The sequence below is a fragment of the Tachypleus tridentatus genome, chromosome 9 (genome assembly GCF_004210375.1).
Source record: "Tachypleus tridentatus isolate NWPU-2018 chromosome 9, ASM421037v1, whole genome shotgun sequence".
NCBI lineage: Eukaryota > Metazoa > Arthropoda > Merostomata > Xiphosura > Limulidae > Tachypleus > Tachypleus tridentatus.
The window spans coordinates 161,363,417-161,375,621 of NC_134833.1; positions in this window are offsets into that span (position 1 = coordinate 161,363,417).

The window sequence follows — 12,205 nt, forward strand, 5'->3', positions numbered from 1 at the left end:
GAGAATTTGAAAGAAAAAATACTGTAGAGTATTAAGTGCTTGAATAAGAAAATATGAGTAATATAGATAATAAATTACAGTCAAGCTTAGTAATAAACCGTTGTGTGTCAATGTGCGTTGCATCTCTACTTGACATGACTTAGTAACAAACCGTTGTGTGTCAATGTGCGTTGCATCTCTACTTGACATGACTTAGTAACAAACCGTTGTGTGTCAATGTGTGTTGCATCTCTACTTGACATGACTTAGTAACAAACCGTTGTGTGTCAATGTGTACTGCATCTCTACTTGACATGTAGTTGTTTCGCTGTTGAAAGATTTAGTTTTTATTTTACGTAACATATTTCAAAAAATATCTTCTATTACCTCTTTTGTATTGAACAAAGTTTAAAGTTTATACAAAATGTTCATAATTTTACAGTCAGTTATATTTTACTGAATAATGCATTAAGTCATTCATTTCTTTTTATATAAAAATTTAGAGTATTTCTTACTCCTAAATCAGGGGTTCCATTCCCCTCGGTGGGCTTAGCAGATAGCCCAATATAGCTTTACTATAAGAAAACACACACACACTCCCAAACGTAATATTAGCAAAATTATTTCTTATTACAAAACAACACGTAAGGAGGAGAAATCGTAAATAACAGGGTGAAATTCACACTTGTAATTGTTAATTTCTGAAAAGAAAGCCTACATATATATGTCATTAAAAACAATTAATCAATGTGTAAAGAAATAGACAGTCGTCTATACTGCTTTTATAACCCTCCCCCGCTAGTACAGCGGTATATCTACGGATTTACAACGCTAAAATCAGATATTCGATTCCCATCGGTGGGCTCAGCAGATAGCCCGATGTGACTTTGCTATAAAAAACACACATACTGATTTTACTCTTGTTATTACTGGTTAAATTTATATTTCAAGATGTCCTGTTTACTGATAGTACTGTCTGTCTCTGTTCAGTAGTTTTTGAACTATGCCTGAACATTGAGGTTTCTGACTCCGCCATGTTGTCAGTTTGTGTAACGGTGTTGCTGTTTATGTTATAAATAATCAAATACGTTGAAATATATTTTCATTACTAACGTTAAAGTAAGCTATTATTCTGCACTCCTAGTGGCACAGCGGCATGTCTGCGAATTCGCACCGCTAGAAACGAAGTTTCGATACCCGTGGTGGGCAGAGCACAGATAATATAATCCATTGTTTAGCTTTGTGATTAATTCCAATAAAACAGTCTATAATCTTAAATCAAATTCACTTTCTAATTGTTTTGCAACAAGTAAGAGTTATTTGGATAAATTTACGCACTAATATTGTTAGAACGTTTGTATGTTGTTTTTCAAACTGTACTCGGGTAGTTAAATTTTATTCTTTATGCAACTGTTAAGCACAAAGCCCTAGCAGACTAATCCACAATAATCGATATCTGTACATTGTATAGCTGAGTCTTTGAACTCAACAGATCCCATTGGTTGAATAATCAGTAAGTTATTTAATACAGTTCTTTCTTTCCCCACAAGATGACGCTCGTTTAGAAACTCTCGATACTACACACATATTAACGTGTTTTTAAGTAACACTGATTACATCTCTGTACAGCCTATGGAAAACTCATCCATTTCAACCACTAACATTTACTTTTTCAGACCACCTTAACTTCTTTATATTTATGAAACTTTCTGTTACTGGTTTATTATTTGTTCCATCTGTCTGTTCTCTCGCTGTGAGAGATACTTGAACGAATCAGAGAAGAACACCCCTAATTATACGAGCGACAGTGATAGGGTAACAAGTGCCATAGAAAGACGCTGATGTGAAACTTTCTAATGCGCAGAATACCTCGAAGCTTTACGAAACTGACTTAAACAACAAAATCATCCAACTAATGAATGCTGATATTTTCTCAGCTTCCTTAGCTGCAATCATACTGAGAGTACTATGTATTCTTATGGAATCAGGCAATGGAATTCGAAACCAGAGTAACCTCTAAAATTGTCCTGGTCTCTCCACGAGTCGTCCGACTCTCAGGAAAACAAGTTTCCAGTGACATTTTGGTCAATTTCGAAACGAAGTCTAAAGATAATGAAATAAACTGTGACCTCAAGAGCAACTATACACAGGAAATGAAAAAAAAACACTTTCCGGAAAAAACTGGACGGCAGAAATTCTATTTTTCCAGACACAGGTGAATTAGGAAGCTTATAAAATGTAAGTATATATCATTTATTTATTGTAAGCACAAAACTAGTATCTAGAAAGTAGATAAAAACATGATGAAATTTATCAAAATTCTAACAACAAACATTGACTTCTGATCAAACTCCCTGCATAGAGCTTAACTAATAAGAACAATAAACCCTTTGGTAATGATTAAACCTACTTAAATATATTTTTCTTACGTACTTGTTATAACGATTAGAATGAATTTTTTTCATCAGTTGAGTACCCTTGGTCTTAACAAATTTTCGGCCATAAACCCAATAACAACTCACAGGATTCGGCCAATTTAGAATATTTAGGTTCCTTCTAAATACATATATGTTAAGCTAGCAATGGAAAACAACCTCTATCGTAAAACGTTTTAATTTTTAAGCTACAATGGGCTGTCGGTAGTCTGCCCACTGCAGGCATTGAAATATGATTTTTAGCGTTATAAACACCTCAAACTTACGGCTGAGCGATCTAGAAGCATAATAAAATGTAAATATAATAATAAAAATTAAATTTCAAAAAAGTGTAATTAGCTTTATATTCAATATTTTAACCAAATATCTAGCCTACATAAATGCCTGTGTGTGTCACGTCACGTCATGATTAATTTCTCAAAATATAATTAATCATAAAAGCCAAAATGAATTTATCAACTCAGAATAGTTTGATTACTGTCTGCCCATTATGATTTTAATGACGACGGTAGAAAGGGAGTCATGAGGATACTAGCCTAATACTTGGTAAGTATTTAGGTTAAACTATTATTTCGTTCTCCCAAATTGGGAAGAAGAATAACAATGGGCGGTCAGAAACTTTTGTTTCTCTTCACACCACACGCGACTGATGGCTATAATGCATATGGCTTTAAGGTTTGATTGATTCTTCGAGATTTGGAGACGACGTTGATAGATTTCCTTGGTTAAAGTACATGATCTGCATGAAGAAAATCGACCTGGATTGGTTGAGAAATTCAGCCAAAGGGGAACTTTGATGGGTTCAGTCTGAGGCTGGACCGACGAAGAACAGGTGAGTTATCGGCTGTGTATGTCTGCTCCTGTTTAGTTACAGCAAGAAGTAGAGGATATTTAAAATACATGAATGAGCAGCAGATTGCTGTTGAAGCTCAAGTGATTAAGATTACATTTACCTGAGTTTACATTTAAGTGTATGTTTACTAGATGCGGTCCTTTTCAGGGCTGGGATCTTTGGATCCAATCAAGAAAATTTTGCTTTCTTGTCTAGATTTCCTGGGATGTTAGGTGAAGGTTGTCAGTTGAGGTAAAGGCCTTATGAGCTGCGGGGATGAAGTTTGGGTCTCCTGGGAGATTTTCTGTACTGTGGTTGTTTGCGTGATATAGAGCCGTGAGAGGGGTGCTGTGACACCTTATGAGGTTTCTTTCTGGATCGCTTGCTCGGAAGGTCGCCGAGTAAATAAATTACTGCCACATTTTTTAAAAGTTGACTTTTCTCTAAAAGTCCAATTTCTTTATTTTAAAGCCTTTGTATTTTCTTCTTTTCTATTCGCGGCTACAATGAAGACGCAGTGTACGAATCACGTGGCTTATAGTCACGTGCATAAAATTTATCATGAAAGTGAATAATTCGATTCAATTGTGAACTTAAATGATTTATGAATCAAGTTATTTTCTATTATATCACCAACGTTTCAAATAAAAACGAACATCTTTAACCTACGGAAATTCTAAATTAAGAAATTAACAAAAAGTCAAAACACGTTCAAAATATCGTGAATTTCAGACACATGCAGTTTGTAAAAGAGTCAAAAAATAAAATCATAGTACCATCTCTACTTTGTATAATGTAATTTTTAAACAAAGTCTTAAGTTAAATAAGCCTGAAGTTAAACACATAAGAAACTTTACTGAACACTCATGGAATGTTAATAGTTGTCAGATTAGTATGTTCGTTAATAATAAAAATAAATTATTCATCAAAATCAGTATCTGGCTTTATACAGTGAAGCCCGCCGCTAGTACAGCGGTAAGTCCGCGGATTTACAATGCTAAAACCAGGGGTTCGATTCCCCTCGGTGAGCTCAGCAGATAGCCCGATGTGGCTTTGCTATAAGAAAAACACACAAACACACACAATTATACAGTGAGATTAGTTAACCCTTATGACCTAAGCTCAGAAAATCGTGGGGCGAATGAAAGAATAAAAGAAAGGGAAGATCCCAGCGAGAGGTTTCCAGTAAGACCAAGACGTTTACATTAAGTTACACTTACACAAGGGAGGGAAGATCCCAGCGAGAGGTTTCCAGTAAGACCAAGAAGTTTACATTAAGTTATACTTACACAAGGGAGGGAAGATCCCAGCAAGAGGTTTCCAGTAAGACCAAGAAGTTTATATTAAGTTATACTTACACAAGTGAGGGAAGATCCCAGCGAGAGGTTTCCAGTGAGACCAAGAAGTTTACATAAGTTATACTTACACAAGGGAGGAAAGATCCCAGCGAGAGGTTCCCAGTAAGACCAAGAAGTTTACATTAAGTTATACTTACACAAGAGAGGGAAGATCCCAGCGAGAAGTTTCCAGTAAGACCAAGAAGTTTACACTAAGTTATACTTACACAAGTGAGGGAAGATCCCAGCGAGAGGTTCCCAGTAAGACCAAGAAGTTTATATTAAGTTACACTTACACAAGTGAGGGAAAATCCCAGCGAGAGGTTTCCAGTAAGACCAAGAAGTTTACATTAAGTTACACTTACACAAGGGAGGGAAGATCCCAGCGAGAGGTTTCCAATAAGACCAAGAAGTTTACATTAAGTTATACTTACACAAGGAAGGGAAAATCCAAGTGAGAGGTTTCCAGTAAGAGCAAGAAGTTTACATTAAGTTGTACTTACACAAGATGGAACTAGAAAGCGCTGTTACAAGGGGCGTATAGTTTACAATTACGTCACTAGGAAGCGGTGAAGCCTCCTCAGGGTCGCGGATTAGAATCACTGTCACACCAAAAATGTTCGCCCTTTCAGCCGTGCGGACGTTATTATTTACGGTCAATTTCACTACTCATTCATAAAAGAGTAGCCCAAGAGTTGGCGGATGGTGGCGATGACTAGCTGCCTTCCCCCTAGTCTTACACTGCTAAATTAGGGACGGCTAGCGCAGATAGCCCTCGTGTAGCTTTGCGCGAAATTGAACAAAGAACAACATCTTCAACGGCGTTACTATAAAAGAAGTTATTGACACCGCTTTAGAGAAGATAACTACGACATATAAAAATCTGGCTTGTCTGTAAGTATAGGTCTGTTCTGAATAATACGGTTACGATCCTAAAGCTAATGTTAGTTACTATTGAGTGGCATTTTTCCTAATTGCTGTGGTTTATTGTTGAAAATATATATAATATGGTTCTTTCTGAAAACAACAGGAGTTGTTGTTGATTTAACTTTAAACATGCCAGGTGAAGTTGGAGAAATTTATGCTCTGATTATATGGTTACTTGACATATTCAGGTGGTTAAGGCACTCGACTCGTAACCTGAGGGTTGCAGTTGCGACTCTCCGTCACACCAAACATGCTCACCCCTTCACTCGTGGTGGTGTTATAATGTGACGGTCAATCCCACTATTCGTTGAAATTCCAAAACAAACAAACAAACAAATCACTCGTGGTGGTGTTATAATATGACGGTCAATCCCACTATTCGTTGATAAAAGAGTAGCCCGAGAGTTGGCGATGGGTGGTGATAACTAGCTAGCTACCTTCCCTATAGCCTTACGCTGCTAAATTTGGGATGGCTAGCACAGATTGCCCTCGAGTAGCTTTGTGCGAAATCCAAAAAAAAAAAAAATTTCAACGCTATCTAAAACAGCGCAGTGTTTGCTAACACTAATTACTAAGTCTCTCAGGTTGCAGAGTAAAGTGAATGTTAGTTAATAGTTGTCTTACTTTTGTTTCTCATTTATAGAACTTAATTCATTTTTATGGAATGGCCTTATGTGATTATACACCTAAAATATTTATACAAAACTTATACTTGCTAATTGTACTAGTCAAAATACTCGTCGAATGTAAGGTGAGTAATTTTCTGATGTAACATTTTGTTCTTTCTTCTCAAAGTTCGGCCGCTTAATTTAATGTCTGGTCTCCATAGTTACTATATACAAATATTGAGAAATATTGTGGTTCCATTTTATTGTTGTCTTTCTTTACATTGGTTGGGAGTGTAACAATACTCTGGAATAAATTGTTGTAATGAAGTGACGTAAGCAAAATAAATAGAAGGAAAGTAACAGAAAAATAAAACTGATAAGTGAGGGATAACAGCGGGAAAAGTCAGAAGATATTCATAGTTGAGTTATCAAAACCAAATTTTATCCTTTAAATCTAGTTAAAAAATTGTATATAGAATATAAATAAAGGTTTCTAGCGATCACAGGAATGATGATTTGTTGATATAGATCTCACAGCAACAAGTTTTAGATGTGACAAGTTTTATTTGTTGTCTGTAAATTTATTCTGTACATAGAACTTTAACCTTTTATATATATACTATATGTATGTATTATATGAAATAGTGTTGTTTTACGATTTGATTAAAGTACACAAATAGATGCTATTAAGAAACAAACATTTAAAGTTGAAAGGAATACACAGTTTGCTAACAGTGATGAAAACACATTGTATGATACTCTAGACTTATGGGACCCGCGAGAAAATTTTAGAATGTTAATATTTTTTGCTAAAACTATAAAATCGAATCATATTACATTCTACAAAAAAGTAAAATATATCTTTAATATGACACGTTTATCGCATAAACTTTTATCTGGTGCTAGTGATCGATTGTTTCTATTATTAGTGTATTTCTTTTTATTTAGGCTCCAGAATATTTTTTTTTTCTTATGTGAAGCTCCGCAGGTCTAAAAAGTTTGGGAACCGCTGATTTAGAGTATACTGATACTATAATTTGATGGGTTTTTTTTATTATTCAAAAGTTAATATCTGAATCCTACAAAAATTATCTTTACATGTTACACCCGCAAGTTTAGCCAAGATTTAGTATTGCACGTTATGTACAAGTGCTGAATTTCGTAACACGGGCATGTATTAGAAAACAGTGTATTTCTTATTCACTTTCTATGTTTTTAATAAATATAACTAAAATGTAAACATTAATGAATAAATAGTAATATGCATGTGTATATTACAGTAGCCGAAATAGTATACTTGTGTAGGCCAATACATAGTTAGGCCTACTGCATTTGTGTCATTGTCTAAAGTCTAAACTAAGGTAAATTTAACACATTATACTACATTCAAAACTTGACAACTTTGAAACAAGAGAGTAGTAATTATATAAGTGCCCAAATAACACCTTCATACATATATGCTGCGAAATTCGACAGACATCAAATAATTGAACAGTAGTACTGAAACACTTGCGATGTCAGAACCTGCAGTGTTTATTAAACCAGCGAAACTTTGAACCATATAATAAATATTTTCATAATTTAAATAACAGTTTGTTATTACCCTTGGAAATTTCGTTTGTAAGTGTTGTAGGAAACATAAGCCGCTTAGTCCAATATTGTGTTCTTAGAATAAGGACATGTATGAATGACACTTTTCTGTTCTGCACCTGCGTTTTTGTTCTCTAGTGTGTCGTGCTAAGGCATGCTGCGCAAAGTCGGTCAGAGATTTCAGCTTTATTTACAGTGGATATCCTTTCTAACCTGAAACTACGGTTCCATAAGCGTTTTTCTGATCTTGAAGCGAGTACAATAGAAATAAGGATCTCCCAAAACCCGTTATAAAGGACTGCCACCTGAAGTTCAAACGGAAGTGACTGATCTGCAATCTGACGACATGTTGAAAGACAAATAGAAACAAGGGAAACTGTCTGTTCTGTAAATACCTTTCAAGTGATCAATATGTTAATAAAAAAAAAAAACTTTACTCGCGGATTCATTTGGGTTTTTGGCACTACCTATTTCTGTGAAGACATTTTCAAAGATGAAGTACGTGAAATCTAGTTACAGATCAGCCTTATCTGATGAGCATTTGTAGTCACTTTTGATGATAGGGAGCAGTAACTTTGAATCTCAGTTAAGTGTAATTTTGTCAGAAAAATACCAGATTCATGCTGCTCACTAATGCTAAAAAAAGACAATTGTACATCTTAAATATTTTCAATATGTGATATTATGATAAATAAATTACTGACGTTGTATTCCGATCATCTATGTATCCCTACTTAATTTTACCACGACCTGTGAAAACTAAAAAGATCTACCTCCCGACTTTTGTCCAAAAAGGTTTGTAGACCCCTGGATTAGGCCAATGTACATTTGTTTGGAAAAAGTCTTTCAAGAGGACTGTCTTGTTCATGGCTTAATTAAATAACAATTTAGATCTTTAATTATTCATTCTTTAAATAACAACCATTTTGTATTTAATGGATAAACTTAAAACGTTTGTCAAGATTATGGTTATATTACGATGAGAAGATTATATTACATTAATTTATTAACTTAGTTGTTTTAAGCCTTTTGACTTGAACCTAAGTCAGCAACTGCTCACAAAATCTCGGGCATATTTTTACCGGCTAACTCCTTCTAAAGAATTTTGTAAAATATCAATCAGTTTGCTTTACCTTGTTATAATTCTGGACCAGATTTGTTTTGTGTTTACTTCCGCTTACATTAATATCGATATTTTCTCTAACACTTTTCGAATTTTATGTCAAACCTTAATTACTGTTCCTTTTAAAATTACCGTTAAGTTGCTATGATACAGTGACGCTTAACTATAGTTCTTGGACTATCAGTGCACGTTGCACATGCAATAATTGTTGAATTAGATTCATTAATTAACCAATGGTTCATTTCTGTGAGATTTTAAAATAACATTAATTTATTACTTTAATAGGTTGTTATCATTTCTTTCATTGATATGTAAATCTTTTTATATTTACAATTAAAACTTTTTTTTTTTTTTACTTTTTTCAATCACTTTGGGAAGTTTCGAGTAACCGTTCTATTTGAAGACAGAAACAAGCCTATTGGTTAACGAACGACAAAACCTAAGGAACGTTTAGAAATTAAACAATATTATGAAAACAGAATGTAACGTAGATAGGGAACAATGCGACAGATTTTACTGTTACGTATTATAAATTTATTTCGGACCATTTTTCTATTTATTATGTTATGTACGAGTTATATTACTATTTCAAATAACTGAAGTCAAATTAGCCTAGTAGTTAATATGTATTAAATTTATATTATTTGCGAAGAAGATTGATACAAACAATTGTCTTTTTTATGTAAATATATTTTAATATACAAACATAAAAACAATACAACATATAATTACGGTTATTACTAATAGTTATCACAAATAATAGTTTATATACAACAGATTTACACACCTACAGACAATACTGAGTCGTAAATCCAGTTTAGAACTGAATATTTTATCCACGATCTAAGTCCACGCCGAACAAATTAATTCTGAATTGATATTGTTCTAACTCAGTTAACCTAACGCCGTCTTTTTTTAGCTAGTCTCACGCTTTACTAATTCATATCTTTTGGCAAAGATATTTAATGCCCCCATAGAAATAATAACGTCTGAAGTTATTCATTGAAGTTTAACGGTTGGTAATGCTCGAAATCAGTTCTGTAGTTTTTCTATTACTAGAGCTTCCTAAGCCTATACTCACTAACAATATTATATTTTTCGCTTCTCGGTTTTTTTATAAGAAACACGTGAGTTTCTAGAAATTTCGAAATTTCTCTCGCGCCTTTTTCGAATAAATGTTGTTTTTAACTTTCGAGAATTCGCAACAAGTTTCAAGAACAGGCAGGACTCGCACTGTCACATTTTTAAACACTTTTCTTCCTGAGATTTGAATTTTCTTGCTCAATAATATAATTTACTATATTTTTCTTACTTTTCATAATATTTTAATTTTCTGTTTCGTCCGACTAATTTTTATTGATTTCATTTCACTGTTTCTTCAACTCCAATAAGCCACTGAGTAACAGGTTTTCGGATTTATAATGATTAAAATCAGTTTGGTAAGCTTGGCACAGAAAACCCATTCTGTAGCTTTGTGTTCAACTATGAACTAACAAATAAATCTTATGAGGTAATCTCGAAGGTTACAGTTTAATAAGTTGTGTTGTTAAGCGGAAAATTACGTTTTTATACAATAAAGCAGTTGTATTTTAGGCATATTACATCAGTAAAATGAAGTACATCTGTGGTGTGGGTAGTTCAACTTCGAAACTATGTAACATTGATTCTCTAACAGTATTATAAAAACTGCAGGTATTCCAAACAGTATTAACTGATGAAAGATACAAAATTTCAAAACCTGGAAAAATTGTTACTGACATAATAAAAGTCAAGGCATAAAAATTTACTATGGCAATATTTAATTGAATTTCATGTTATATTTATTTATAAATAATTAGTTACAAGGGGAATACTTTACATATATATCTTTACCATGAATTTGTTCGTTAAATCACATCATTTTTCTCATGTTAAGAAATAGAGAAGTGAGAAGGTGGTGAAAACTTTCAGTACAATACCTCTACTCACATAAAAACTTTTCTTTATTATTACTGATCTGTATATGCTCAACATTTTTGCTTTCCACTGGCCTCCATACTCTCACTTATGATCATGTGATAAACATGGTTGAGCTGTGCTGTATCATGTAAATAATCATGCAACAACTCTCTGTTGATAGGAACGGTACACACACTTCTTACTGCAGGTCACACTCCATGAATTATAGTCCAATTTCTTCTCACTTTGTCACTCAAGTGTTTAGACTTATTCCTCGCCATGCTTCGAGTTTTTAAATTTTGCTTAACTTTGTTCATAGTTTGAGCTTAGTGTTTGGTATTTAACTTCCAACTTTCCAAATCTGAAAACAGTTGTGTGAGAGTTTAATTTATTTCATGAAATTGTTCTTACTGAGAATTTTCATCTTGAGTTATTTACTCATTTCATATTTAGTTATGAATTTGTTTTTTATTGTTATGACTGCTACTACTACCTTAGATAAACCATCTGTTGCTGTGATCACAAGTGAAATTTATTGTCAGAGGAGGTTGGACACTTATTTACAGAGATACAGAATCATTCCTGTAGTGTGTGGGTTCCCCAGATACTCATTCTTTCTCCTAGGGATGCTACACAAAAAGATAAAGACATAGACAGGTTTTTATGGTTTGTTTTCATTCTCTGTGTTGTATAAAATTTCTTTTTTTTCACATGACTTACATCCTTTTCCTGAATAGTTTGTGTCTTTTCCATTGCCTGATATTTTACATACTCACACTTTGGCCTACCATTGGGATTCAAATTCTTCTTTGGATTCTTTACAGTTAGGTTTAAGACCTACACCCTTGTGCAAATTAATTGAAACAAGACGGAAAATTACGATTTTTTTCAATTTTTTTTGTTTTATTTCTGAGAATCCAAAAATTACTCACAAATTAATACATGATATGACCGACTTTATTTTTCAGAAGATCATTAATCCGCCTTGGCATCGAGTCCACGAGTTGACTGCAATCCTTACTAATTTTTGGATCGCGGTACCACACCTCAATTATGGTCTCAATTAGCTAATCTTTCATAGTACAGTCTTTTCCCCGAAGTATTTCTTTACAAATCGCCCAAATATTTTCAATAGGATTAAAGTCCGGAGAGTTTCCAGGCCAGTCCAGCACCTCTATTTGCGTTTTAGTCATAAAATGAAAATCTCGTTTTCAATTCTACAATGACTCTTCAATGATATGTAAGCCTCCGACCCCATAGTAGCTGAAAAAGCCCCAAAACATCTTCTTCAAGGGGTGTTTTACGAACAGATTGATGTAAGATTCTTGAAGTTTCTCACCTGGAGATCTGCGAATATTCACATTTCTTTGATCCTGTACAAAGAAATGAGTCTCGTCACTGAATAACACCTTCCTCCATTGTTCTTGCATCCAGTT